Raw genomic sequence first — 27,819 nt, forward strand, 5'->3', positions numbered from 1 at the left:
GACAATGGAAATTCTATCAACTACTTGACTAGTAAATTAATCATTAGGGAGGTTAACTATTCTGTACTCTTGTGACCACACCTCCACCCAGGTGTCCTGATGACATCATTGAGCTAGGGAGCTCAGTGTCCTTCAGAATCACAGGAGGCAGTCTCAATCCCCTGGCACTGATGTCAGTGGTGCCCGGCTAGAAGACATCAGCTGTGGTTATGGGGGTAGGAAATTGCAGCTCTCTGAATTAACTTTTGGATGATTTCACAGGCAGGAGTCTATGGAGCATGCGGGGGGAGGATATCCCGTGGAAGGGAGGTCAGGTCCTCAGGAATCAGACACACATCATTAACATTCATTCGACTTTGGGTCTCCTCCTCTCCCTGCTGTTTTCAGCCCCATGCCCACGGCAACCCTGAGCTGGGCTGGCAGAAGAAAGGGGCGATGCTATTAGTCCTAGCAGATGAGATGGGCTGCAGCCTGTCCGTGCTGTATCCTCAGAGGGCTGTCTGGTCTACCGTCTCACTTCCTGAAGCTGAAGAGAGGGTGGCTTTGAGATTCCCCCCACACTCCAAGCAGCCTCTGGACAGGAAACTCCATTCCACCGTTGGGCATTCACGTGTGCAGTAAATGGAAAGCAAAGAAGAGGAAGTGGGGGGGGTCGGACTGCGGGGAATGAGAATTGCAGCTCAATTGCAAGGCACCTCTCACAGTGTCTAGACACCAGCTGCCTGGTTGCCATGGAAACCCTCCAACTTTGGCTGACTGGCATCTCTCCAGAGAGATCAGGAGAGGGGAAGGGGCGGGACTAAAGAGGCGCACTGCTCTCTGCGAATGTGTGGCACTAACCCTGCTACAATCACATTTACACACACCGCTTCCTTGGAAACAGGAAGAACTGACTCCCCTAATTCCCTCCACACTCCCAGCCCTCCCACGCGCACGTTTACGCCGCTGTGCCCAACAGCTGAAGGGGCTGGCTAAGCCTTTGCTGGCAGGTTGTTTTTTTTTCCACTGCTGTCTACTGCTTTACGGAGTCAGTGCGTTAGCTCAGCCTTGGCAAAGCAATGCTTTCTGATCCATTCCAACCCACCCGGGAGGGGGACAGGAAGTCTGTTACTGCTTTACAGGCAGCACAGCCTCCCTAATGAATTGGACTAACTCAGCCACATTTCTATCCCTAATAATGTGGCCTCTCGTCACAGCAGCAAAAGCAGCACTGAGGCTCGTTTCAAGGGTGCTTTAGCTTGTACTTGGAAGGAAAAGTCTGGCAGCTCATTGTCGTCGAAGGCAGTAGGGGAGCATCCCTTCACATTAGAGGATGTACTGAGGGAGAGAAGCATTGAACCAGTGCAGTGGGGGCCATGGTCAAACACTGCTGCTTTCAGTGCCTTTACACTGAGGAAGGGTTTGGGCCACAGAGCACGGCCAAAGCAGCACAGTCTTATCGTTCAAGTACACTTTGCACCCCACATGGAACTAGCATAAAGATAGCGATCCACCTCACCAAGGGACTCGGACTGGGGGTTCTTGGCGCTTCATTCACTAGCGCCAAAAGTACATAACTGTCAGCTGGCAAGAGCGACCAATGCCAAGGGATGGGTATTAGCTCAATTTACTGTGTTGTCACAGAACATGTTCCCTCACCCGCAACACCCAGCCATACTGAATGAACATGCTGTAGCAGATAGCTCGCTCTGGCTGTATATTTAAAGGGGTTGGTTTTTGTTTGGATTTTTTTTTTTTTTAATGTGACTAGCCCTGGAAAGGACACGGTCCACAGACACAGTGCAGCATAGAGAGCAGCCGGTGATCCTCCCCACATCTGATGCATGGCCAGATGCTGTGTCTCCAGTTTACTCATGCTTCATTCTGGGCTCCGGAACAGCGCCGGTCTTAAAGGAGCAGAGAAATCGGAGTGGCTCATCAATTGGAATTCAGTCTTTGATGCAGCTGGGGCTTGATCAATTGATTGTTTTGAAAACGAGGCCCACAGCGTTAATTGTCACTGGAACAGGACTGGTGCTAGGTGAAGAGCCTGAACCAAGGCCAGAACTATGGAAAAGACAGGCAGCAACATTCTGAACACACTGGTGCCGGCCTATCATCTTCACATTCAGTTTCAGGTAAAATGAATCTCAGAAATACAACCTTGAGGGAACAAATTTCTGGATCCGGTACTTGTACAAAGAAAGAAACAACCATTTCCTAGCTAGTATCTGTAGGAGGCACAAGACATTTTTAGCTACTGATGCCACTTGGTCATCCAAACTTAACGAGGAATCAAATAGGAACCCGAGGCTTCACACTTTGACAAATGGGGGCTGTGCATCTTCAGCAATAGTTCGAGACAAGGTATCGACAAGCTCTTCAAAGTATTTGCTCTGCCAGTCAGCATCTCTTCAGTCTATTGCCTGAGGTCAGCATGAGCCAGCTGGTCTTTATCCAAGAGCTTATTTCCTGTAGACATTCTAGTAGCATTAGTAGAGAATGAGCTACACAGCGTAATGTCGTTGGCATGCTTTTGGCAGCCGAACCCATGGCCTCTCACTGTTTCTCCCAGTAGACTCTTAGATACTGAAGAGGAGAAGCAGCTATTTATCACTATTCTCTGAGAGCTGTTGGAGCTATTCTAGTACTAGGCCACATAACTTACCCTGCTATTGCATATAAGTGTTCGTAGCAGTACGTGGAGTAATACATTCCAGCTTTGTCTACACTCGCAGGTTCTTGCGTGAGAAATATGAAAATAAGGCTAAGCGTGGAATATCGCTGAGCCTCATATGCATACCTAATAAGCCGCCATTTTGCAGAAGAGGCTCTTGCACCAGAAGGAGCTGTTTACACTGCCCCTTCTTGCGCAAGAAAAACCCTCTTGCACAATAGCGTTATGCTGATTATTTTCAGGAAGAATGGCATTGCACAAGAGGGTAGACAGCTACTTCTGGCGCAAGAGCCTCTTCTGCAAAAATTAGGTATGCAAATGAGGCTTGGCGATATTCCACGCTTAGCCTCATTTGCATATTTCTCATGCAAGAAGCCGCGAGTGTAGACATAGCTTCTAAGTCTAGAGAGCACTATTGTGATCATCCAGTCTGACCTCCTGTATAACACGGGTCATACTGCACCCACAAAATAATTCCTAGAGCAGATCTTTGGATGTGGATCTTTGCTGTTCCTGGTGCATTCTGTGATCTGTCTTGGTTTGTGACATATGGAGAGTCCTGGATGGTGCTGGTTCTGTTGGATGTGTGATCTTGAATTAAGCAGCAGGAGTTGCAGGTTCTTCTTCTTAGGGATGTAAGCGACTAATCGACTAGTCACTTCCCCCACCCCTTGTTGCTTCTATCAGACAGAGGAAGCAAGGGGGCAGTAGGAGCTTGGGGGGTGTCAGCTTAAAAGCCAGTTGCCCCCAGCACTATCTCCACGTGGGGCAGGAGAAGTAGAAGCACTGTGGGAAATGGCCAAGCAGGGACTGAAGCAGTCTCCACTACTGCCACTTCTGCTGCGATTCTGGTTTTGGAATGTACAAGAGTCCCAGCGGGGCTCTTAAAGGCTGAGGCTCAGGGCCAGCGGGGTAGTCCCCTGCTGGTCCCACGCTACCTGTGAGACTTCTGCCTTTGAAATAGCAGAAACCTCGCAGGGAGCAGGGGACCAGCAGGGGACTACAAGAGCCTTAGGTGCCACAGGGAGCGTGGGGCCAGTTCCCTGCTGGCCCTGTGCACCTTGCAGGGCTTCTGCTTTTGAGCCGTAGCAAGAGCCCAGGAGGGCTCTTGCTACAGATCAAAGGCAAAGGGACCCTTATAGACTAATCAGAATAGTCAATGAAAATCCCATCTTCTATTTGATTAGTTAATTATTCGATATTTAACATCCCTAGTTATTCTCTATTGTTTAAAGATGTTACCAGTCAGGCAGGTGGCTTCCTTCTAGAAACTGGGTGTTTGAGTTTCTCCTGGTGCATGGTGTTCTTGATGGATCTTATTATAGTTGGAGAAATTTCCTGCAATATTATCGAAAATCCTTGTTGAACTCAGTTTAATGACCTTTGGAGTCATTGTATTGAATAGAAAGTTAATGACTGTGTAGGACTAGTCTTTGAGCTGGAGACATAGCCAAAGCACACTTGGGGAATGAGTCATGAGCTTAAAAAAACTATTTTAAACAAGGAGGAATTTTCTGTATAAAAATATTAAGTGTGTTTCCTAGGAAATACCCGCGAGAAGGCCAATGCAAATTTCCACCTTTGGACCCAACCATTTGAGGCTACACCCTGTGGACAGAACCATGCTTTGCTGATTACCGGTTCCCAGAATCTGAAGATCCAAGGCCCCAGTTGTATAAAGGAGATTCTGACTTATGCATGTGTATTCTTGCTCTGAACAAAAGCTGTTATAAAATTATAATCACAGAAGAATCACTTATGTGGATTTGAAGGTCTAATCACTTCCCAGAGATCTTGCTGGAGGTGGGGTGATCTCTGGCAAAGTTGCTGGAATGTGTGTACGTTCTTTTATTGTTTTAATATTTTTGTGCTGTTTTCGCCTTAAGAATAAATGTCCTTCATTACAAAGAGCTGTGTGGTGACGTATAGCTGTGGGGCAACTGTTTATAGCCTTGGAGAAGAAAGTACAGCATAGACACGGGCCAGTTTATGCAGTCTGCTTTGCTGGAAAACTCGCAGCATAGAGAGGGAACTGTGCAGCCGGGAAAAACCCTGATCAGGAAGGCGAGAGAGAGAGAGAGAGAGAGAGGTCTCCGCCAAGGAGAGGTGATGATTGAGGAAGTGGGTGCCTTTGCTGGAGCATGGAAAAGTGCTCTGAACTGTGACAGATGTTTCTTCAACACAATTACAGTGGGATCTGTAAGGTTGGAGGTGATGAGGTTTGAGGTGCTTGTGTTCCCATTCTCCAGATCCTGATGGCCTGACAGTGTTGTGCTGTAGTCCAGAACATTTGTACAATGATCCTTAAACAGGTGCATCAAACAAAATCTAAGCTTGAATTAGTGGATTGTAGGCAAAGGGAATTTTTTCTCTCCTGCAATGTTTTGAAAGCATTTTACAAACATTAATGCTCACAGCCATTTTCAAGAGGTTGAAAAGTATCTTCATCCCCATTTTACATATGGGGACATTGAGGAATCCAAAGAAACAATTATTTGACAAGATCACTCCTGGAGTTGGTGGCAGAGATGAAATAGAATCCGCAATATCAGATTTAATTCCCAGTCCCCTGCTAGGGCATGGGTTCCCAAACTAGGAGGCGTGAAGAAATTCTAGGAGGGGCACGAGGTGACCCAGCCCTCCACCCCATCAAGTTTTGCTGCCCCGGTCAGTTTTTTTGGTTTTTTTGCTTAAGTTTTGCTGTTATTGGTGGGGAGAGGGAGGAGAGTTTTTCAAAAATCAAAAAGAGGGCATGATGCCGAAAAGTTTGGGAATCACTGATCGGGGGCGGAGGGGGAGGAAAAGCAGCCAACAACTTTTGGCTCCTCTCTCAGCTGGTTGTGAAGCAGGGATGTAAGTGACTAGTCGACTATCAAATAAGCAAAAGCCGGGAGCTAACCCCACTGCGGATCCCCCGCTTATCAACTAATGGATTAGTTGATGGAAAATCCATTAATTAGTTGATTAAACTAAATTTAACATCCCTAACGTGAAGTGATAAAGGCTCCATTAATCGCTCTCTTGAACCAGCCCAATCCCTTGAGGCAGCCTTAATGGTAGCATTTCCTAATTTTCAGAGGCTTGACTTGGCAACCTTAATTTTAATATAGATTTTGGGTATGTTTATATAACATACACTAACACAGTACAGACACTTGAAATGAACCCTGAGCTGTGTTTAGCCTGTATCATGACCCTGTCCTGATAGTAGCATTTCCCTGGTCTAGTCCAAACACACACCCAGCTATGTGAACAGTTCCATTAGCACCATTTTAGAGAGGGTGGGGGGAATGGTCACAACTGCACAACACTGAGTAGCTTGACCAAGGTTACATAGGAAGTTTGTAGCAGATCCAGGAAGGGAACCCAGGCCTCTTTAGTAAACCACCTTACCACTAGGCCATTCAGCCTGCGCACAGTTTACTGTCACTGTTGTAGTACCCATGGCCTTGGCTGCTACAGCTGCTGCAGAACCACAAGCCTGGAAATTTCAGATGGATTTAGAGTCTGAGAGAGTCCACAAAATCCTGTCTCAGGCCAAAACCTAAGGTTGGGCACACCTGCTAATGGCCCACTTTTTCAGCATTAGTACCAGCACAGAAGAGTAAGGCAAGTCATGACCTGATTGGTGCTCAGGTTTTCATTTGCTTCCACCTGTGGAGTATGACATGCAACAGCTGCTACGATATTCTTATTGCCACACAGCTTGCAAAAGATGTCCCCATTCCATGTAGCAGTGCCCCCCTGCAACATATCTGTGCCCTCTTTTTGGGGACCCTTCAATCTATAGAGAATGCTCTGGGAAATATGCGTGGGAACTTGTGTCAAGGCACAGGGTGTGCAGTGCTCAGTTTTCCTCAGCCCATCTGTGGCCAATTGTGCAGTCAGGAAGAAAATGCAATAAGAGATGACTTGATGTAAAAAGAAACCTAAAGGCCCAGCAGAGACGCCAACTCTGCAGGCAAGAAAAATTCTTACCATGGGAATTATGCAAGTGTATAAGGCAATTGCCTATACACAGAGGTCTAGCTCAGCCAACAAGTTGGTGTGGCCGAGGATACAGCCGTTTCAGGGGCACGGTTTTGAAAAAAAACAAGCGGGGTGGGGGAGCAGCACTGGTGATGAACGTTACATAGACAGGTGCAATCCACAGGTGCATGTTTTCCTGCTGCAGTTCTGCTAAGGCAGCCTATGAAAGGGTTTTGTAATCGTGTGATGGTTGTGCAAAGGTGAAGACGCAGGCTGTAGGCCAAAGAAAGGCTGTCCCAGGGGTTGACTTTAAAAAGAGGTGGCAGCCCGAACAAGAGCATTGCTACCCACTGATAGGGCTAAGAAGATGAGTGGTGTGCACAGAGCGATGGGATCTACACTCTCTCTCTCATTGGGTTGATTAGGCTCTAAATACAGTGTCCTCTTTGTTGTGGAGCCACATTGTGTCTATTACGACACAGGACACAAGCCTTGTGCATGTGCCTCTCCCCAACTGGACATGGAGACAGTAGTGCTCCCTCTTTGCAGCAAAATGCTTCCAGTGCCTTCTAAATTGATGACAGTTGCCTCCCCCCCATACACTCCCCCTTCATCGCCAAGTGACAAGAGACCAAATTGCTTCAGCCTTACTACACAGCCCCACACCCACCTCTCCGCCTCCAGCCAATGGATGCATACCATTCATGCTTCGCCTCACTGCCCACTGTCCATTAATATACACGCTACAAGGCTGATAAATTGGGGATTCGTGAAACCTGCAGGCCTTCCAAAAAGCCAGATTGCCATGGAAACCAGGGGTAGCCTCCTACCTAGATATTCCCTAGGCATTAGAGCTGCTCTGTGGCCTCTGCTATAGAGGGGGGAGGTTAATGAGATGATCTCAGCAGTAGCTTCTGGACTCTATGAATCTGTGCCTCGCCCGCTTGAGATGCTATCAGTCCAGGGATGTGGGTGATTATAAAATAGGATGGGCTTTAAAATGTCGCCTCTCCCTCCTCTCCCCCCCCCCCCCCCGCCTTATTTCAAGCAAATGTTTTAGGTTTTTTTAAAAATCCATCTATTTACACACAGAGTCCCTCTATTTTCAAAACAAGAGTTACTGGATCTTTCTGAGTCTCCATCTGCCAGTGGCCATCTTGTTGACAAATGCCTTCAGTAGTAACAAGGGCAACAGTGCCAGAGTTCCACATCAAAGACATTAATTATATTTCTCATGCACACAGCAACTCACAAAAGCCCAAAGGGTTTTGCAATTACAGTAAACTTCCAATAATCCGGCACCTTTAGGACCCAGGGGATTATTTTTATGCCGGACTATCAGAAGGAGGGGCTATGAGGGGTCTAGGGTGGAGGGGATTGGGGGCGGGGGCAGTGTTGCAGGACCAACCCGGCAGCACCCCAGCTGCTCTGCCCCAGACTTTCCCCAAGTCAGCCGCAGCTGAAACTGACCAGCGACTGACTCCGGGAAGCCCAGGGCAGAGCAGCTCCAATTGTCCGACTGCCTGGAGCACTTATGGGTTCCAGGTGGTGCTGGACTAGCAGGAGTGCTGGACCACTGGATGCCGGCCAACTGGAGTTTTACTGTATATACCACTAGAGCCACTGACATGCAACCACCGCTGGTGTGGCAGTAGGGCCTGATTCTGTTCACACTGAAGTCAAAGGAGATGGTGCCATTGACTTAAATGACAGGCAAATAAGGCTTTTTCATATGCAGCATACTGCATGCCAGACAGGTTGTAGTGCAAAATGTCTCCTCTGTAGAGCATAGGGGCAAAGCCCCTCCTTGAGGAAAGCTCTGTGACGCTTTAACATTCATGCAAAATGGACGCCAGGACGTCATCTGTAAAGTCCCAAAGCCCTTAGCTGCACCCCTCAGGCAAAGCTGGCTGTAAACACCTTTATACCTCCCCACACATGAACCAGCTATGTGGCTGATGTAAGGTCTCTGAGCTGGTCCAGCAGGGCTAGGGCACTTCAGTAGCAGTGGAGAATCTGGCCAAATATTTATTTTGCTCAGTGCAACAAAAAGAAAAAAAATGAATCTACTCCCAGTATTGCTGGTTAGGAACGTGCTATCTTACCTCAACCAGGCTGTGGTGAAAAAAAAACCTGCCAGCAGCATTGAGTGAGTGAAGCATGGCTCCATCCAATAATACACTAGGTAAACCCAGTTAACACTATCATGACCACTTCAATACACAGCATGTCTCAGAAAAGTGAGTTGACAGCATCCCCAATTTGTATTTTACAAATCTGACACACGTTATTGGGCCCAAGAGAAGGGTAACTGGAGGACACGCTGTGCTCTACATTATGCAGGCAATCAGATTAGCTAATCTAATGGCCTCTTCTAACCAGCACATGCTCTGAAGCTATGAGTGCATTGTACACCTGCTCTGCAAGCACATTACACTAGTGTAAATGACTGCAGCTGGGGCCAGGCACCTGGGATTCTAGGACAGAGCAAAGTAACAATGACAAAGCAGGAGGGAAGCCCGTCTGAAAAGTCTTACAGGAGGCCTAACCAATGTTTCCACTGGCATTCTTGTCCATTTAAGATGGCTGCCAGCGGGATAAAGAATTCCAATTTTTAATTAGCATCTGGGCATTTTTTTTAAACCACCTCTCACAGTTTGTACCCTGCAGGAGGGACTTTCCACCCTCTGAACTTCTGAATGCTGCATCCAGAAACTAAGGGGCAGCTGCCTTTCAATAGCTGCCTTGTTTTAATTGGCCGACAGGCTTTTTACAATGAGACTTCAATTACTTGGTTAATGAATTCAGGCTCAATAAGAGAGCATCCCTCACTAGGCGGCTATAAAATGAAGGGAGCGCAGTGGCAAGCCCAGCTCTTTAAAATTACCCAATCGGGCCACATATTGAAAAAGACAAGGCTTCTCCATTGTTGCCCGGTGCAGTGCAGATCTCAGGACAGCAGAGGGCACTGGTGTAATTCTCTTACCGGAGGTAGACAACAACTCAACTTGGCTCTGATAGGGTTGGGAGGTTTGATCTAGGTTGTGGGATCCAATGCCTCAAACAACCCATAGGAAGAGTCTAACAACCAGTCATAGGCCAGCGGAGATGCTCTTTGCTGCTAAAAAGTTGATGGACACACTCTTAAAATTAACTGTATCAGCCAGCAGATGTGGAGGATGGAATGCATGCTGGGTCTGCTTCTCCTCTCACACTGGGGTACATAAGCAGTAACTGCACTGTAGTCAATGGCCACAGTATGACACTGGTCTGAAAGGGAAATAGGATAAACTGCATGTTCCCCAGTCAAGACTGGAACAAGCGGCCCTGTAGCAATATGCTAAACTTCGCTTACAAGAGGCGGATGGAAACTAGCTGCAAACAATATTGTGCACAAGCCCATGTAAAGGCCACTTTGGCAAGTTGGTTGGAAGAAGAGATGAAATGTCTAAAGCCATTTAACTTATTTATTATCTATGGGAGGTACAGCCAGAAATGACCTGCTGTGCTGGGTAATAACACGGGTGTGTAGTGAGTTGCGTGCCTTGTAGGATAGGTCCAGTTAGTATGGAAATGCTTTCTGGATTATGCTGTTTAAAATCCTGAAGAGGTAAGTGGCTTATCGATGCTTGAAGAGTGATCAATAAGGCCCAGAAGCCTGTAGTAGTGAAGCTTAAGGCCTCTCTGTCTTTTCTGCCAAAAAAATATTCCCCATGTGCTATTGTCTGAGGAGAGCCCTCTACTGGTTGACCATAACTGTACCTCTTTTCCTTAGTCAAGGAAAATACAATTATCCAGTCCTTCGTTGACTGTGCCTGGGCCGGCCCTAGGTTACATTAGCAAACTAGGAAAATCTGTGATTGAGTGTGTTAACGTAATTGGTTGCTGCTTATTTCTTCCCATCCGCCATGCAGCTCAGCCACTTATGGGTCCACTGTCATTTCTTCCTCACAAATACTGTCTTTGTCTCCACTGATTAGAGAGTGGTGGGCGGCTTTTGTTTCCAGACTGCTTGGCTTTGGCTGCAACAGTGATTTACGGGAGATGACTTAAAGACTTCTTATAGTCTTTTAGGCCCCACAACTGAATGGAAGTAGATACTTGAGTGAGCAAGCAAGTCAGAATTGGTGATTGACCACAGACAGACATTCCAAAAGCTGCTGCCCACTCATCTTGCAGTATCTCTCACTCTTTCCCTGCATTGCCAGGCACATAGGGACCAGTAATGTAGCAATCCCATGGAATAGCCATTTGTCTTATCAGTGTTGCTTCCTGACACCAGGACCTGACTACAGCACTAGTCCTTATGGCTAGTGAAGGAAACTAGCAATGAGTAATATAGTGAACTATAAGTTCCTAACAGTTCCCCTGTGCAGTGATGCAAGGCAGCACAGTAGTCTTGGTCAATCAAGGTGCTATCGAACCAGACAGAACCACTAGGTCTGTGTCCTACAGCTTTGATAACAAGTCTCCTTTCAATTTGTTACCACTTAGTTCTGTTTCTTCCACAAGGGACACTGCAGGCAAGGCTATTCAACAAGTCCATGGATAAGTAGATGGGTGCTTTTTATATAAGCTTCATGTCTCCATCTCATGCCAGCCAGGTGGGGTGAATGTCGCACTCAGCATTTCCATACAGTGGTCCATCAGACTGTCTCTCCCCGGCCAGGCTGGCCCCTTTATCCATTTCTACCCAGCACAAGAGTAGTAGAGTTGTCATCTCCGTTACTAAGGAACGGCTGGCTTTAGTCCCTCTGGTAAAAATCAATGACTCCATCCATCTTCCTCAGTCATTTGGCTACAGGCCTGAAGAAGGTTTCTAGCTGGAGACACAAAGAAACATTTTCTTTCACGTTGTGTGTCTGTTGAGTGCCCTGACAAGTGCTGAGTTGAAGCCCCCTGAGATTGAAGTCTGCTGTTGGTCCAAAGAACAACTGCTGTACAGGTGGCAGAGACGGGTTTCCTCGTACTACCCTAGCATTGGGCCTCACCCCTGCCCTAGACGAGCTCCATGGGCTTCAATCTCCATGGTCCATGCATTCTGGCTCTCTGCTGAGACGGACAACAATGGCTGGCAGTGGGGGTGGGCTTTGTGAGGTGAATCGCAGTCACTGGGAACTAACTAGCACTCTCCATATTAAGTTCATACAACCGCTGATATTTTAAGAGTGAGAGATTGAGAGCCAACCTTTCTCATCGGCCATTCCTAGTTTCACTTGTATCATTCTCTAGCCCTTGCCATCCAATGGTTCATTGGCCAGAATGCAGAGAGAAGGCGGGGCTGACAAACGTGGCTGCTGCAAAGGCTCATCAACACGGATGAATTTACATAGAGATATTAAAAATGGCTAAAGCAGTTTACGGGACTGTTGTTCACACAGAATTCTTATTGTATTCCAGATCCTGCAACTGCCATTTATGTAGAACATCTGTTACAGCTGATGGGCATTCCACCGATGAAGACCAGAGGTCTCGGTGGGTAGGGCCTTGGACTGAGAATCAGGAGCATTGGATCGTAGCCATGACATTGACACTGAATCACTGGCTGGTCACAAACAAGACATTTCACCTCTCTGTGCCTTGATGTCTCCAGTCCTGAAATGGGAATCGTGATCCCTGCTTTTCCCCATAAATGCTTTGAAATCTACAGCTGCAAAGTGCTACGTGGTAGTCATTGTTCTTTTGATATTGCTGATTGAGCTTGCATTGTGCAAATGATGTAGGATGGACCCTAACATCCCCAAGCACTAATGGAATATACAGGCAAACAAAGGGTCTGCCCCCTCAATTGATTTAAATCGGAATAGCTCCATTGAAGCCAACTGAGAACCCACCCATAGGATTTACAAATAAATACCCGTTAAAATAGTTGGCCATCAGTTGCCTCCTTACTTACCTGCCTTGAATTGAATTCAGAGTTCAGGGTTTTTTTCCCCTTTACTACAGTGTGGCGCCCCTAAAACAATATCAGGAACACCATGGCCCATTCAGCGTTAGGTGTTAAGAACATCCTATGTTGCAATGCAAGGCTAATTTCAGGTCTTGGCAGGTTAAGGAGCTTCTCAGTTGACCAGAAAGAGTATATGTTGTGGCATTTCAGTAACTGTCAGAGCGTGGATGGAGCTCGCTCCAATTAAGTACCGTGGCTGATTCATTTAGGGATGGTATTTTTTGTGAGTTGCTACTTAACTAGTGTGCTCTCATTGTGTTAAGGCACTATGTCACCTGCAGGAGCCATCTTTCAATGAACTTTACAATCAGAAGTCTCTAACTGGTCTATGGGTACATTTCTCAATGGTTTAAACTAGATCTTATATTATTCACTTCTTTTCCCAAAAGGTTGGATAGCAAGGTCAATTAATGCTGAACAACTACTTTATACTGTACTGCCCCAAACATGGCTTTATTTTAATAAGGGAGTGTCTGTAAAGTGTGAAGAAGTGTGATATATTATTCATATTAATAATTAATAGTAAGTATTGTGTCATCTTCATAATTGATCAGGGCCACAGTGAGTGGCGAAACTTGACCCATCTCTGCAATGTGTCTAAAAGAAATGTTATCATAATGGTCCAAAAGACTTTAGTAAGAAGAGTTAATCCAGTGTTGTGGAGCCATAAAATGTCATTGTGGGATTTATAAAGACTGAGCCAGTGAGAACTTATTTCAGATGATGGGCAGTCATTTCTACTGAAGTGTATCAACAGCTCCTGGAATCCATGTTGCTCATCTCTCCATGTTACACTAAGCTCACTGTGGAGCAGTGGCAGATTTCAGTTGAAACAGAGGGACCCATGTGGAGCCAAATGGGAGAGGGACCAAGAGAGAAGAATATGAATGGACGGCTATCCTTGAAATGATTCACCCTAGCAGTTTTCATGGTGACACCTAAATTATTTCTCTGTGCAGCTGCTGCTTCAACTCCTGTTCAGAATTAAGCACATGTGCTCAAAAACCCCACACAGCTGATCTCAAAACACTGAAAAACTGCAATATGTAACCTCCTCCCCAAAACACTTCTCTCAAAACAACACACACACCCCAGCACATCCCAACACACACTCACGCATACAATGTTAGCGTAGGGTCAGCTGCAGTTTACTCCCCTTTTTACCTTCTTTCTTCTACATCTGCTAGCCCACATGTCAAAAGCAAGCCAAGCAGAACACTGAATGAGAAAATAGCCAGGTGTCTGATGAACTTTGAAAGAGCTAAAATTCTTCTCGAGAGCCCGGTGTGCTGCAACAGAACTGCGCGACACACCCCACTAGGACTGCTCAGCAGGGTTGCCTAGTGTACTGCAGTGGGGCTGCCAGGTGCGGCCGGGAGTGTGGCTGCCCAGCATGGAAGGCAAAAGGGAGGTGGGGATCAGTAGGGTAGTGGGGCCTCTGGCCGGTCCATGGCTTGGGGGGGGGGGTCCGATAGCAGGGGGTGTAGATCCCTCATCCAGAACTAAGGATGTTAAAATGTGGTTATCTGACGAATCGTATAGTCCATACAGTTTGTATCGACTATACGATTAGTCGATAAGCGCCAGTCTGCAGAGCTGCAGGGAGGGTAGCTCCAGGAGCTGGAACTGAGCAGTCCCGGCTTGTGCCAGCTCCAGAACCACCTGTGCCACAGCTCTGCATTTTAAATGTAGTACGAGACACTGGGCTGTAACTACATTAAAATGCAGAGGTGCAGTGATCAGCATGAGCCGGAACTGATCAGACCTGGCCCACGCTGAGTTCAGCAGCCTCTGTTCACGGCATCCAGGGCTGATCGTAGGCAGGGGCTGCTCAAGCAGTAGCCCCTGTCCGTGGCCAGCTCTGGCTGCCACAAACACGGGTTACTTGGCAGCAACAGCCCCTGTCGGTGGGGAGGGGGGAGCCCAGCTTCACAGCAGCATCCCCTATCCCTCTCCTGCTGCCTCTGAGAGAGACAGTGGAGGGGGACCAGGCAGCATCCTGGAGATTGTGCTGGGGGAAATTGGCTTTTAAGCCAGCTCCCCCAGCACTGTCTCCTGTCACTCCCCCTTGCTGCTTCTCATAGAAGCAGCAATGGGGGGCGGGGGGTGCCACAGAGAGCATGGGGTGAGCAGGAACTGCTTGAGTCCCTGCTCACCCCGTGCTCTCTGCGGCACTTCTGCTTTTGAAATGTGCAAGAAAAGGGCTCTTGTACATTTTAAAAGTAGAAGTGCCAGCAGTGGGAACCTGTGCGAGCAAGGACTGAAGCAGTCCCTGCTCACGCTCTTTTCCCGATGTGCCTCTGCCTCCCCTGTCCTCTGCTTAAAGCCAGCTACCCCCAGCACTGGGCTCCTGCTCCCACTCTTGCTGCCTTTCTCGGATAGAGGCAGCAAGTGGGGGGGAGGGAAGCAAGTAGTTGAGTTGCTACTCAACTATCCCATAAGCACTTGCTTACATCCTTATTTGGAACCAGTCAGGTCCCGAAGGTACCGGACTAGGGAGGTCCAACCTATGGTATAACAGAGGTGTGAAATGCCACCCCTCTAATCTGCTGGCATTGTGCACCAATTTTCCACACCTGTAAAATGACTAATGGCAGAGGCCTAGAATCATATCCTAAGGCCTTGTATTGAGATATGTAGCTCTTCTGTCAGTCAACCTGTGGAAACAAGGTGGCTGAGGTAAAGTCTTTTATTAGACCAGCTTCTCGTGATAAAAGTGATCAGCTTTCAAGTTACAGAGAGCTTTTCTTCAGGGCATCAACAGAATGTGGTGTAATAAAAGACACCTTGTTTCACTAATAGCTTAATGGGCTCAGCACAGCTGCAGCAACTCTGCAAACAAATTATTCTAGGCTCAGGTGCTAACACCATAGGTGAAATCCTGGCCCTATTCAAGTCAGTGTGAACCACAATTTCATCTCATGCATTCAAATCCAGCCATTACGACTGGGTCATGTTTGCCAATGGGACCACTTGACAGAATATAAGTGTGTTGGGAGGAACTAAAGAGCTAGAACAAAGAAGGTCCCAGCTGTCATGGGGAGGCAGCATAGGATGAAGTTTTTGCCATGTTCTTGGTTCTGAGTTACCAATAAAGTTTAGCTCTCTGAAAGGGATGAATTGCTATCCTCACTCACGTCTGGGCTGCAATGGACTCGGCCCATTTGCCCTTACACCGAACTCTTCCCCTCCCCTCTTTACACCTTGCATCAGCTCCACATGCCAAGGTGCCATAGGACTGAAGTGCATGAAGAAGAGCAACTAATATAAAGTTTTATGGTGTAATCCCCCCGACTTTAGCTTCCATCTTTCTTGTACTTTTACCCACCTCTTCCAGGGGTATCTACTCTAGGGCTATGTCTACACTGGCGCGATCTTGCGCCAGAGCTATGCAAATGAGGCTAAGCATGGAATATCGCCGAGCCTCATTTGCATATCTAATGAACCGCCATTTTTGCAGAAGAGGCTCTTGCGCAAGAAGGAGCTGTCTACACTGCCCCTTCTTGCGCAAGAAAAACCCTCTTACGCAATGCCAGTATGCCTGAAAATAATCAGCGTAATGGCATTGTGCAAGAGGGTTTTTCTTGCGCAAGAAGGGGCAGTGTAGACAGCTCCTTCTTGCGCAAGAGCCTCTTCCGCAAAACGGCGGCTCATCAGATATGCAAATGAGGCTTGGCGATATTCCACGCTTAGCCTCATTTGCATAGCTCTGGCGCCAGTGTAGACAGAGCCTAGGTTTCTACACATCAGCTTCCCCTGGGGGAAGTGTTGACAGAGCCTAGCTGCTCTCATCTTTTTCAGCACTGTGTCTATGAGGCCTTCTGTAGCTACTGTTTTGCAGACAATTGTATGTGTTTTTCAAATGCAAAAGGGACTTCTTATCACTTCAGCAAGAGTTGTAATGCCACCCAGGTCCCGGTCACATCCAGTCATCCTTACGAACATCCCGTCTCCTCCGTCTCTTGCTCTTCATACCTGTGGCTCTCCTTCATGAGGAAAAAGAGACATTTACTATTGGCTAAAAAGATGGATGGAAGCTATGTGGTACCTTGACCAGTAATTAAGCTTGATCACTGCTAACTAAGTCTGTTTACATGAAGCATGGAGTCATATTCTTTTCAGGGTTAAAAAAGTAGCCTTTTCCTTTAGTGCTTTAGTCTGGCCCAGCCTTCGATAACGCAAAAAAAAAAAAAAGCAAACAAGATGCACATGCAATACTATGGAGCTTATAATATAGAAAATATGAAAATGCCATTACATAAGTCTGTGGTGCAGCCTGCTGTTGAACACAGCGTGGACTGCTGGGCACCTTACCTCAAAAAGGTTATTGCTGAAAAAGAGTGCGGAAAGATCACTTTTCACTAAAGTGATCAAAAGCCTGAGAGAGTTCTTGTATGGAAAGAGACTGAAAAGACTTGGATTGTTTCTCTTACAGTATGTCTACACAGCAACATTATTTCAAAAAACTTAGTACGTAGTTATTTTGAAATAATACTGAAATACTGTCAAGCTGGAGGACTTCTTACTCCAACTCCTGTAACCCTCATTGTATGAGGCATAAGGGAAGTTGGAGGAAGAGTGCTCGAGTTTGAAATAAGTGCTGTGTAGACGCTCCCAATTTCAATTTCAAAATAAGCTATGCAATTGATATAGCGCAAGTTGCATAGCTTCTTTCAAGTTAAGCCCTGCTGTGTAGCCGCATCCTTAGAAAAGAGATGAATAATAGGGACAGGATAAAAATGAATGGCCTTGAGAAATTAGATTGGGAGCTCCTTGTCTTATAATACAAAAACAAGGCTACATTCAATACAATTAAAATGCGGCAAATTTCACACAATAGGTGATTAAACTGTAGAACTCACTGCCACAGTATGGTGTTGAGGTCAAGAATGTAACAAGATTCAGAAAAATATGTATATAGCTATCAAGATACCCAGCATTATCATAATAGCAGAAACATTGGAAAAGATATTCAACCTCCTGCTTCAAGTTTTAAGCCAAAGTCTAGCTCTCAGAGATCAGGATGAGCCTATGAGGTGGATAAACCCACATCTGCCTGCTATGAGTTTCTTATACCTTCCTTTGAAGTATCTGGTACTACCCATTGCTGGACACTGGATACGATGGATTTTGGCTCTGATGCAGGCTGGCAATTCTTATGTTCCTATTCAGCCATTTGCATGGCTACATAATTTCAGAGTGCCTAGGTCAGCAATGGGAAACCAAGAATAGTGAGCTGGCTGCATGAGTGACCCTCCTTCATCTCAGTGGACTACACGATCAGCGGATTCACAGTGTTCCTTTCTCTGGGGTGGAGGAGCAGGGATGGAGCCCAAATCAGCGGATTTGTGGCACTCCGAAAGTGTTGGGAAGAAGCTGAAGGAGTAGGAAGTGCAGGACTCCAGTGTCCCAGTGCAAGAGAGGTGCATGGGCGAAGAGGACTGACAGGGAGTCCTCAGGCCACAGGTGAACCCCCAGTGGCCCGCTCGTGGTCCATAGGCTGCAGGTTGCCCACCAGTGGCCTAGATGCACCTTAGCTATGTCCAGAAAGCTACTGCATGGATTGGAAGTGATCACTGAAGGGCCACTAAGTCTAACTCAGACCTGGACAAAATACAACCCGTGGGCCGAATCTGGCTCACCAAGCCACCAGATCCAGCCCACGGATGCAGCAGGGAGCCCCAGGCAGGCTCCCTGCTTGCCCCATACACCGCTCAGAAAAGCAGCTGCAGGGTCGTTTCTTTTTCAAAACTGTGATCCCAGGGCGAGGGGGAAGGCTTCAGCACAATCCTATTGGTCAGCTTCTGGCCAGAAATTAGTCAATGGGTGCTGCCTGTTTGAATAACAGACAGCACATGAAGCACCACAGCCCCTCCCCTCCAGCTCAATTATTCACACGAGCACATGGCCCTGCAGCCTGAGCAGGTGTGGGACAGGCAGGCAGGCTGGCTGAGAAATGTTTTAAGCTCTGCAAGCATTTAGCTCGGCAGGCAGGCAGACAGGCTAGTTGGGCTTCTGGCTGGTAAGTCTCCTGACCAAAGCCTGCCTCTGGCACCCCAGCCTCTCCCTTCCCTAACCCTCTGCCAACCTCCACTCAACATACCCAAATCCTCTGCCCCCCTCCTGCACCCATAACCCCTCCCAGACCTGGCACCCCAATCCCCTGCCCCAGCTCACAATCCCCATCCACCCTAAGTCACAACCCAAACTCCTGCATTCCAGTCCCCTCTCCTAGGTCACAAACCACACCCCTGCACCCAGTTCTCTGCCCTTGGTCACAGCTGCCTCCTGCACCCAATTCTCCCTCCTGCACCCCACTCCCTTACCCCAAAATCCCTTCTGCACCCAACCACCATCCCAGACCCCATACCTCCTCCATTAATATCATGGAAGAGTGCAGCCCTCAACTACTTTCCAAAATCTTGGAGTGCTCCCTCCCCCCAATCAAAAATTATTGCCCAGCCCTGGTCTAACTAACTGCAGCAATTATAAAGCACGCAAGGAATGTTCAGCTAATCTGAGCTCACTGACCAGGTGGAATTTGCCTAATCCTACCATTTTACTGAGGAATTAGTGCTCTCACTTTAAAGGAATTTCAGCACCAAGTACAGCGCTGTATAAACCCATCTGCTCTCTTGGATTTGCTCCTTTGAGTAATAAATCCCATCTGATCTTTGACATGTTTAGTGTTCAGCTGCAACATTCAGCCTAACAGATCTTGGTATAAAGCAAATCTATGACTGCAGTGCCCTGCATGGCCATGCACGTAACAGCTAGCTACACTTCACTGTGATCGCTCTGTCTAGCATTGATTTTTGTATTGCCGGCTATCACACGTTACAAGGCTAGGATGCTCCATCCTCGAAAGGAGAAGCATGGGCCACCTACGGCTCATACACTCTGGAAAACTGTGCAATGCTGCACATTAACTACTCACACACCAAGCTTGTATCCACAACTTTGCTACAAGCCTTCCGAAGATGTGGTGTCTGATACTCCCTTGCTCTGCACCGTGTGTAGCCATTTACACCAGTGCAAAATGCACTGTAAGCACACACCCACTACACTTACACTGTGGTACCCAGCCCAAGTCAGAGAAGTTAATGACCCAACCAGCAGACCGAATCCGGTAAATACTCACCGTGTGCCACCTGAAGCACATTGCACATACACTACGAAGAAGACCACAGGGCAACAGAAACTCTGGCTCCAGTTTTATAGAGGTGGGTCATGCTACCTACCATCAGTGCTAATGTTTGTTGCTCACTTGGAACTGTGGAAAACTATGGTAGGCAAGAAGTGTTGGCAAACTTGGTTGCAGGTTACAGTTCCACCACTGTTCTCCAAGGGCAAAGGTGCATCACTTTCCTATGCTGCTTTGTGTAGCAGCAGAGTCAAGTGCAACGGAAATAAGATCAATAGTAAAGGTGCTTTGTACTGTGCCAGTTATACATAGACTAATGCGAACATTTCAGTTCCACACGCCAACCCTCCAGCATAGATGAGACCATACACATTAGCAAATCGACAGGGCTTCCCATAGACAAATCTTTATATAGGCAGTATTCCCTCTGTTGTCCCTGGATCAGTAGTCTGAGGCAACTCAAAACAAAGGCTTAACATCTTGAAAAGTGTCCCTGGAGACTTGAATTCTCTAAGGAAGTAAGTGACTGCCAATGTGCATGGATCCTGTGATGTAGAGTCCTTTGAGAGCTGCAGCAGGGAGACTGCTCCATTTTAAGGTTACTCCAACATGTAGGAGAAAGCATTCTTCATTTTTGTACTACAGGAGATCAATTTGCTTCCTTAGGAACATTACTTGTTCGGAGTCTCACTGTGGTCTTACCTGATGTTCTAAGAGTGCTTTTGATGTGAGGATGAGCTAAATTCAGAGATGAGCTTAAGGCAATCTACGAAAGATCAAAGGGAGTATAAACTGGCATGACTCGCACATTCTCCTACACCCCACCATGTGTATGTCATACCAGCTGTCATAGACTCCTTCAGACCAACTGGACTGGAGTCTGATCTCTCTAAATACCTGTATAAATCTGGAGTAAATCCGCTGACTTCAATGGAGACACCCTAGATTTAAACCAGTGCAACTGAGAGTAGCTGCTGGCTCGCTCACGTAGGCCATGTCCACACTACAAATTTTGGTTGACATAAGTTGTATTGGTATGCAGCTACCAAAAGTTTATATATCACCTGGCACATGCATACTTGCCTACTTGTGTCAGTGCTGTGTGTACTCACCAGAAGAGCACGTGTTGATGCAAAAGTGAGACTATAAGAACATAAGAGGCAGCAAAGAGGAGGAGCAGCCAGCAGCAACTCTGCAGTGGCACCTGCCCCCCCACCCCACTGCCTTTACCAGAGGCAGCAGGGGAGAATGGGGAGGCTGCTGTGAAGCTGCCTCTGCCCATGGCGGGCCAAGGCACAGAGGCTACTCCAGCAGTAGCCCCTGGCCGTGGGAGTTCTGGCACGGAGCTGGGTCCCCCTGCGGCCACGTGCTGCTGCTGCCAAGCAGCCCCAGTTCACAGCAGCCCAGGCTGGCCACAGGCAGGGGCTGTTCTGCTAAGCAGTCCCTGGCCGCAGCCAGCCCTATTCGCCACGAACAGGGACTGGTGCCGAAGCAACCCCTATGGACTGCTGGACTCAGTGCAAGTTGGGACAGCTGGTCCAGGACACTGCATTTTAAAAGTAGTAAGAGCCCAGAGCTCAAACTGGCTCCTGGAGCTAGCCCCGCTGTGGCTCTGCAGAGCGGTGCTTATCAACGGATTATCAGCTAATCGCAATTTAACATCCCTAGTTCATAGAGCAACTGTAGATGACAGAGAACTATTCTGGGCTTGAGAAGTAAACAGCCCTGGTGGGACCACATCACAGGACAGGTTTGGTATGACAAGCATTGGATGCAGAACTTTCACACGTGAGCAGAACCATTAATGGTCTCCTACTATGCAGGTCTGTGACTCTCAGCCACATTCAGGAAGTAACAGAGGGATTTGTTACAGAGTTCTCCAACTACAATGGCAAAATAGATGTGTCTCCCTGTTTTGGCACCAGCCCACCTTTCCACAGAGTACATCAACAGAGGGGCTATTTATGTGGGTATGCAAATGTTGGAGGACCACTGAGAAGGCTTCATCAATATTGGAGCGACCTGGTCAGGGAAGGGGCATGACACTCCCATCTTTAAGAACACAGAACTGTTCAGAAAGCTGCAATTGGGGACTTTCTTTTCCAACTGGCTGTTGGTGACTCTGAAATGCCAATAATGATTCTTGGCAGCCCAGCCTAGTCCCTTGCTTCCCAGTTCATGAAGCCGTACACTGGCCACCTCCACAGCACCAAAGGAAGATCTAAGAGGCAAAGGGGAGAAAGCTGCTGTTCGTATGGAGGGGGAGTGACTGCCTGCTAACTCTGAATAGCCATACAAGGGCTATTACAAGAGCTCAACTTGGAGCTATGTGATTGAGGGCAGCTTTGAAAGGGCACTTTAACTATCAGCCACAGTAGTATTCTCTGGCAGAGTGTTCTCTGGACCTGGAGCATCGGGTGTAGTGCTTGCTGTATATTCCTACATGTAACAGGGTGTTTTCCTCAAGCCATGAATTCTGTGGTGCTTGAGGTACATTTCCATATGCTGTTTGCTTTGAGTGACACTATGCATTCTGCAATGTTTGTTGCAAATTAATGAGAGAGTTTGGCTGTCCCCAAATTGAACTTTATTGAGTGGGAAAAAACCAGTGCAGAAAATCCATGGGAAAAAAAACCCATTGGCAACAGTATACAATTTTTCAACATAACTTAATGGATGAAAATTCAGAAGTATAAAGGAAATAAATGTTTATGTCCATGTGAGTAAACAAGTGTAGTCATGGTGCTCACAGGTCAGTGTGCATGAAGCTCCTTTTCCTTGCTCTGTCCTGGAGTGGAGTTTGGTAGGAATAACGATGTGGTAGGATGGTGCCATGTGGTATGTGGGGCAGTTAGGAAGCAGTGACAGCAGAGTTCTCCAAAGATTGCAGAAGTGGAGGATCCAGGACCTGTAGGTCATCCATTTGGATTTGCTAACTGACTCATTATGTCACACTCATAGACCTGCTGGGACTCCTGGACCTTTTTCCTTTCCTCTCTGTCTCCATGTTGTCAATCAATCATATTGGCCTTCCAGGCCCTTTCTTCACGGACTGTTGCAACACTGGCTTGCAGGGTCTTCCTGAACGTGTTCTGCCTAGTCCTCTTCTTTTTTCTGCTCATGCCAGGAGCTGCTGACAAAAACAGACAGATGTACCATTGGATTCACAGCCACATGGGAAAGAGAAAGACAAATTTCAAATCTCCCTTCTCTTATTCCTGTAAACACTTTTAATGAAAAATGCTTATTGACACTTCAACTTTGGAGCGCCGCTGCACATCACTGCTCTCTCTGCTCTGCCATGGCATACCTCTCCCCCACAAGCGAGGGAGGTGGGCAAGGATTTTCTGTTGCATAAAGCTATAACATTTCAGTCCCTATTCCATGGGCCCAAGTGTAGGGCAACGGTGCAAGATACTGGTATCTCACTCCTGACAGTCACAAAGGCACAGTCACAAAGGCACAGAGAGCACAGCTGCTGCTGGCATTCCAAAGCTGCCTGGGTCTGTATGCCACTCGCCTATTCACTGCAGTAGTGCCTGCTGAACTCATTGCTGAGTGAGGAGGGAAAGTGGCCTATCATGGAGGAAAAAATAAGGCTGTCATGCCTAGAGACTCCCTGCAAATTCAATCGACACCTCTCAGGAGGCTGCAAGGGACATGCCTATATACTAGGGTTGTTATATATTGTTTAATTAAATAGTCGATTAACTTCATGAATTCTTATCAGTTACTCGACTAGTCTATAGTGCCCAGGTGTGGGGCTAGCAGCCAGTGTGCTCTGGCCCCCTGCCACTCTGTGCTGCTGCTTCTGTATCAGAGGCAGCAGCATTGGGTGCCAGGTGGGAGCTGGTCCATGAGGGGAGCCAGTTTAAAAAACGAGCTCCCCTCGTGGACCAGCAGCCTGTTGTCCCTGCTGCTGCCTCTAATACAGAAGTAACAGCCCCTGTCCAGGGGAGGTCTGAGCTCCCGGACTCGGCATGAGCTGCCCGCCCAACTGGTTCCTAAAACACTTTAAATGCAGAGCCACAGCAGGGCTAGGTCCTGGACCCATCACAAGCCAGGACTGAGTCAGGCTGCTGGCCAGACTGCTAAAAAATTTACTGGCTGGGGGAGGGAGGAAATGAATGTAGTTTATAGCATTAACCTATAAGCTTTTGCTTATTGGTTAATTGACTACACTATTACATCCCTATTGTATACCCAAACAAAGAGCTCTGCAGGAACACCCTCACCCTGCTGCCTGGCCCAAAAGGGGCATGAACAACTCTTCCTTTCTTTATTGTACCATTACCTCTTCTCATATGAGCAAAACAATGCAAAGTAGGTACTAGTTATCTTAGCCACTTGGGCATGGGCTGGGTGCCACGTTTAAATGCCAGCATTGTAGGGAAAAAGGCATGCACACACTTACCTGAGTCTCCTTCTCCTTCCTTAGGCTCACCCGTGATCGCTTGGCAGGACTGGCTACACTGCGGCCGAATTTCCCACAGGTCCTGATTTGCCGCATGGCTGGAGATCCCTACCATGTCTCCCTTCAACCCCTCTTCCTCAGTCTTCAGGGCAGGGGCTTTCATGAGGTCTCACAGTGTTCGGTGAGATGCCTGTGGAGTCTCTGCCAAGTATGACGTGCAGTTCATTGCAGAAGTGGCAGGACTGCAGTGCAGCACCAGCTCTATTGCGTTCCCTGGCTCTGTGGTATTCCCAACCAACATGCCTGCTGCTGATCCCTGTTGTATTCATTTCTGCTCAGTATGTCTATAGATGGTTCATAGTTGTGCCCCAGCCTTGTCTTCCAACAGGCCCAGTGCTTCTGGCATAGTCCAGGCAGGAGAGCATCTAGTACCTCTGGGTGTGCATGGAGCCAGCATGGTTGGTTGGACGTCTGTGGCATTCAACATAGGTAAGCCACTTGGTTTGCTCACCAAGATAGAAATCAGGAAAAAGGTATTTCAAAAATATGCAGGAAGCTTTAAGGGGGGTCAGATAGTGATGGCTTCTGGTCGGTGACCCTTGGACAGCAGAGTTTAAAACTGATCAAAGCAGTCGCTGTTGCAGGTAATGGGGCATTTTGGAACACCTTCTAGAGGACTGTTAGGTTTGCTGACTCAGAAAACCCATTTGTCTACATTTGCACTGCGAGTAGGTTGACTATGGTTCCATGCCATTTGGGGAAGCGCTTTTTTACTGCGTCGTAACACGCACTTACATCTCCAGGAGACAAATCCGACACGTGTATGTACAAGTGACTGCAAGGCAACTTATGTTAACCTAACTTTATAGTACAAACTAGGCCTTACACGCGGACTTCTCTACTAATATGTAATGTATATACTCTGTACACGTTCCTCCTGGCTTTATCCCTCTGGATATGAAAGCGTTCAATGGGCCAAAAGTCAGAAATACGGCAAGAAAAGCAACCAACAGGAGAGTGTGAGAAAGTGTAGATTTAAATAGGCCATTCTGTATCTTAACTTACAAGCTGAGAAGTTGGGAGAAGATGCAAGGAACATCAACACACAGCTACACACAGGGAAAGAGATGTGAGGGGTTTTAGGAGAGTATCTAAGATTCTAAGTTAGATTGACTTCTGAATTTGGCCCTTTGTCTCATTCATGGTTTATCCTGGGTGGACCCCCCACCCCCAACTTTGATTCAAGGCCCAGCAACCTTCATCAGAATTATTTAGAAAGTGATTTATAATTAAAAAAACAGGGAACCTAAGGCACCAATTAATACTGAATACAGGACTGCTTGGTTAAAGCCAGTTTCTAAAGCAGTTACCTAAAAGGCAAGATTAATAGACTATCAAGAGCTGAACTCTTGGGAGATGATGGATCTGCTAGTGGAGTAAATATCATTCTGGAGGAGTTATCCCACTCCCTGCCCACTGCAGAAATGTTTCCATTTTAAGCCCTACAGGGTATGCAATTTGGCTAACTGATTAATTCATTTATTTCTTCATTTGGTCTCTCTTTTTCTTTCTTTCACTCAGATGCAGAGACAAAAGCTCTCCCAAGGATGTCAGTTAAATGCCCTCCTCCACTGCTAGCAGGAACATGTCTGTAGATCAGGTGATGATGAGTATAACAAAATTCTACCCAGAAGAATAACACTACACAAATGTAGAATGACCTACATTTACTCTTCATAGTAGTAACAGCCAAGTGTGCCATGGCAATGAGCCAACCAACAACACTGGCTAGTAGCCAATTTGATTTACTTATTTTTGGCAGCTTCATGCTGCATAGTTCTGTGCTAGTCTTCCACAATAGAAACAATAAAAGATGAACTTTTGACAGAGCTGAAAGAGGAGATTTTGAGAGAAGCTGGAGGGATTGGCCCCTGGACTGACAGAGCACTGAAGGGACAGATGTTTAGTGGTTCTTGCTCTTTCATAGATGACTAAGCCATCAGAGCAGTGCTGATAGTTGGCAGGATAGTGCTTAACTAAAGGATGACTAGAGGGACATGGTAACCGACTATGAGTCTAGAAAGGGAATACACACCAAGGAAAGCAAAGTGGTATTTCGGAGGGGGGGATGGGGGCGGGGGAGCACAGGGGAGTACCAAGACACAGTAGGAAAAGGAAAAGGAAGGCTGAATATCAAGGAACATTTCCTAGCTGTGAGATCTCTGAAACATTGGAAGCTCAATTGTAGTAGCCCCATTGTAGTGAAAACCCTTCGCAGCTAGACTGGACAAAATGGTATGGAACATTCTTAGACTGGGAAGGATTAGAATCTATTTCACTGTGTACACACAAACAGATGAAAAAAATATTTCCATCAATAACCATAAAATATGACAGGCAGAAAAAGAAAAATGCTGCTTCAGAATTGAGAAAATACTAAAGCTATTTACTTTGTATAATTTGATACGTGATATTGACCATTTGTTTTTTAATGGTAATAAAGCCTTAACTTTTTGAATCTTAATATCTATTGTCATTAAATAATTATCAGATCCTTCCACACACATAAATGTTCACAGTTGTGGGAAAATTAATTAATAAAAATTGAAAGAAGACTTACAAATGATTCACCATCAAAATTATAAAACATACAAATTGAATTCTGCCACACCTAAAAAGATATTGCAGCAACCAATCCCATATCAGGGAAACAGAAAGTCTTATTGGAGCTTTTTTTCCATCTCTAACTTCTGTGAACCGAGGATACCCCAAATGTGTGCATCTGTGATTAGCAAAGCTAATAGTGGAAAAGGAGATTTAGTTACTAATATTCCAAAGGAAATATTGCAATCCAAAGGGAATTTTGATTTGACCGTGGTCACAAACCTTCTGTGCTTGTTTTCTGAAAATACTCAAGCGCTTGAGTTTTGCTAGCAATACTATTGAACAAATGTGAATAAAAGCAAATGTTGTGCTTGAACAGTCAAATATTCTGAAGCTAATTTTAAAAAGTCTGTATTTAATAGTGACTTTTACAACTCACTCTTTGTGGCTAGCTAAGCTATCTATTCGTGTTAGAGCACGAACTGCAAATTGTATATTCCATTGTAATGTCCACTGTTCCAATGATCTACAGGCCAAGAAATATTTACTGAAGAAATTTACAAATAATTTAAAATACTGATTAGATGCAAGAATAATTGCAAACATTTCACTGACAACTGGTGAACAAAATAGGTAAAATGAATCAAATCAGTATCTGCTGTAATACATTACTTAGCTCTGGTCATTACAATGGTGCTGGTGCATATTCATCCTCTCTATTAAAGAAGATGATAACAAACAAGTGAAAGGGACTCTCTGCTGCATTGTGACTGGTGCTATCAGATACACCTGTGACAAGTGAGTGCAGAGTGGGTATAAAATTCTACCAAATCAGGATTCTCTGGTTGTTCACACCACGACGGCATTTTATCCTCACTTTGCAGAGGTGTAAATGCTGGTACAAAGGGAAAAATAGTGGAGAATCAGGCCCTGAAGAATCAAAGTTGAGGGTATGAATTCAGGGGGTTGTCTCTGGGCAGGCCCAAGATAAAAAGGTTAAAAAAAAAAACTCTTCAGTCTGTTTTCACCATAGATCTAGATTCAGACTCTTTTCACACTTAAAAGATTCCCTGGAGTCCCTC

At 46.5% G+C, this 27,819-nt stretch overlaps 2 protein-coding genes across 5 annotated transcripts in view; one reads left to right on the forward strand and one right to left on the reverse strand.

Moving 5' to 3' along the window:
• The window catches only part of LSAMP (limbic system associated membrane protein), a 1,540,275-nt gene extending 1,515,582 nt beyond the window's left edge, over positions 1-24,693 (forward strand). Inside the window, exon 9 of one of the 3 annotated variants that reach the window (XM_075906364.1) lies at positions 24,158-24,693. The gene's annotated coding sequence lies outside the window, so the exon portion shown is untranslated. Of the gene's footprint in view, positions 1-4,200; positions 4,555-12,025; positions 13,258-24,157 lie in introns of those variants that run through there. The other 2 variants (XM_075906354.1, XM_075906357.1) reach the window with 2 other exon arrangements.
• The window catches only part of GAP43 (growth associated protein 43), an 87,345-nt gene that overhangs the window by 6,981 nt on the left and 52,545 nt on the right, over positions 1-27,819 (reverse strand). The window lies entirely within an intron of this gene.

The sequence above is a fragment of the Pelodiscus sinensis genome, chromosome 1 (assembly GCF_049634645.1).
Source record: "Pelodiscus sinensis isolate JC-2024 chromosome 1, ASM4963464v1, whole genome shotgun sequence".
Lineage (NCBI taxonomy): Eukaryota > Metazoa > Chordata > Testudines > Trionychidae > Pelodiscus > Pelodiscus sinensis.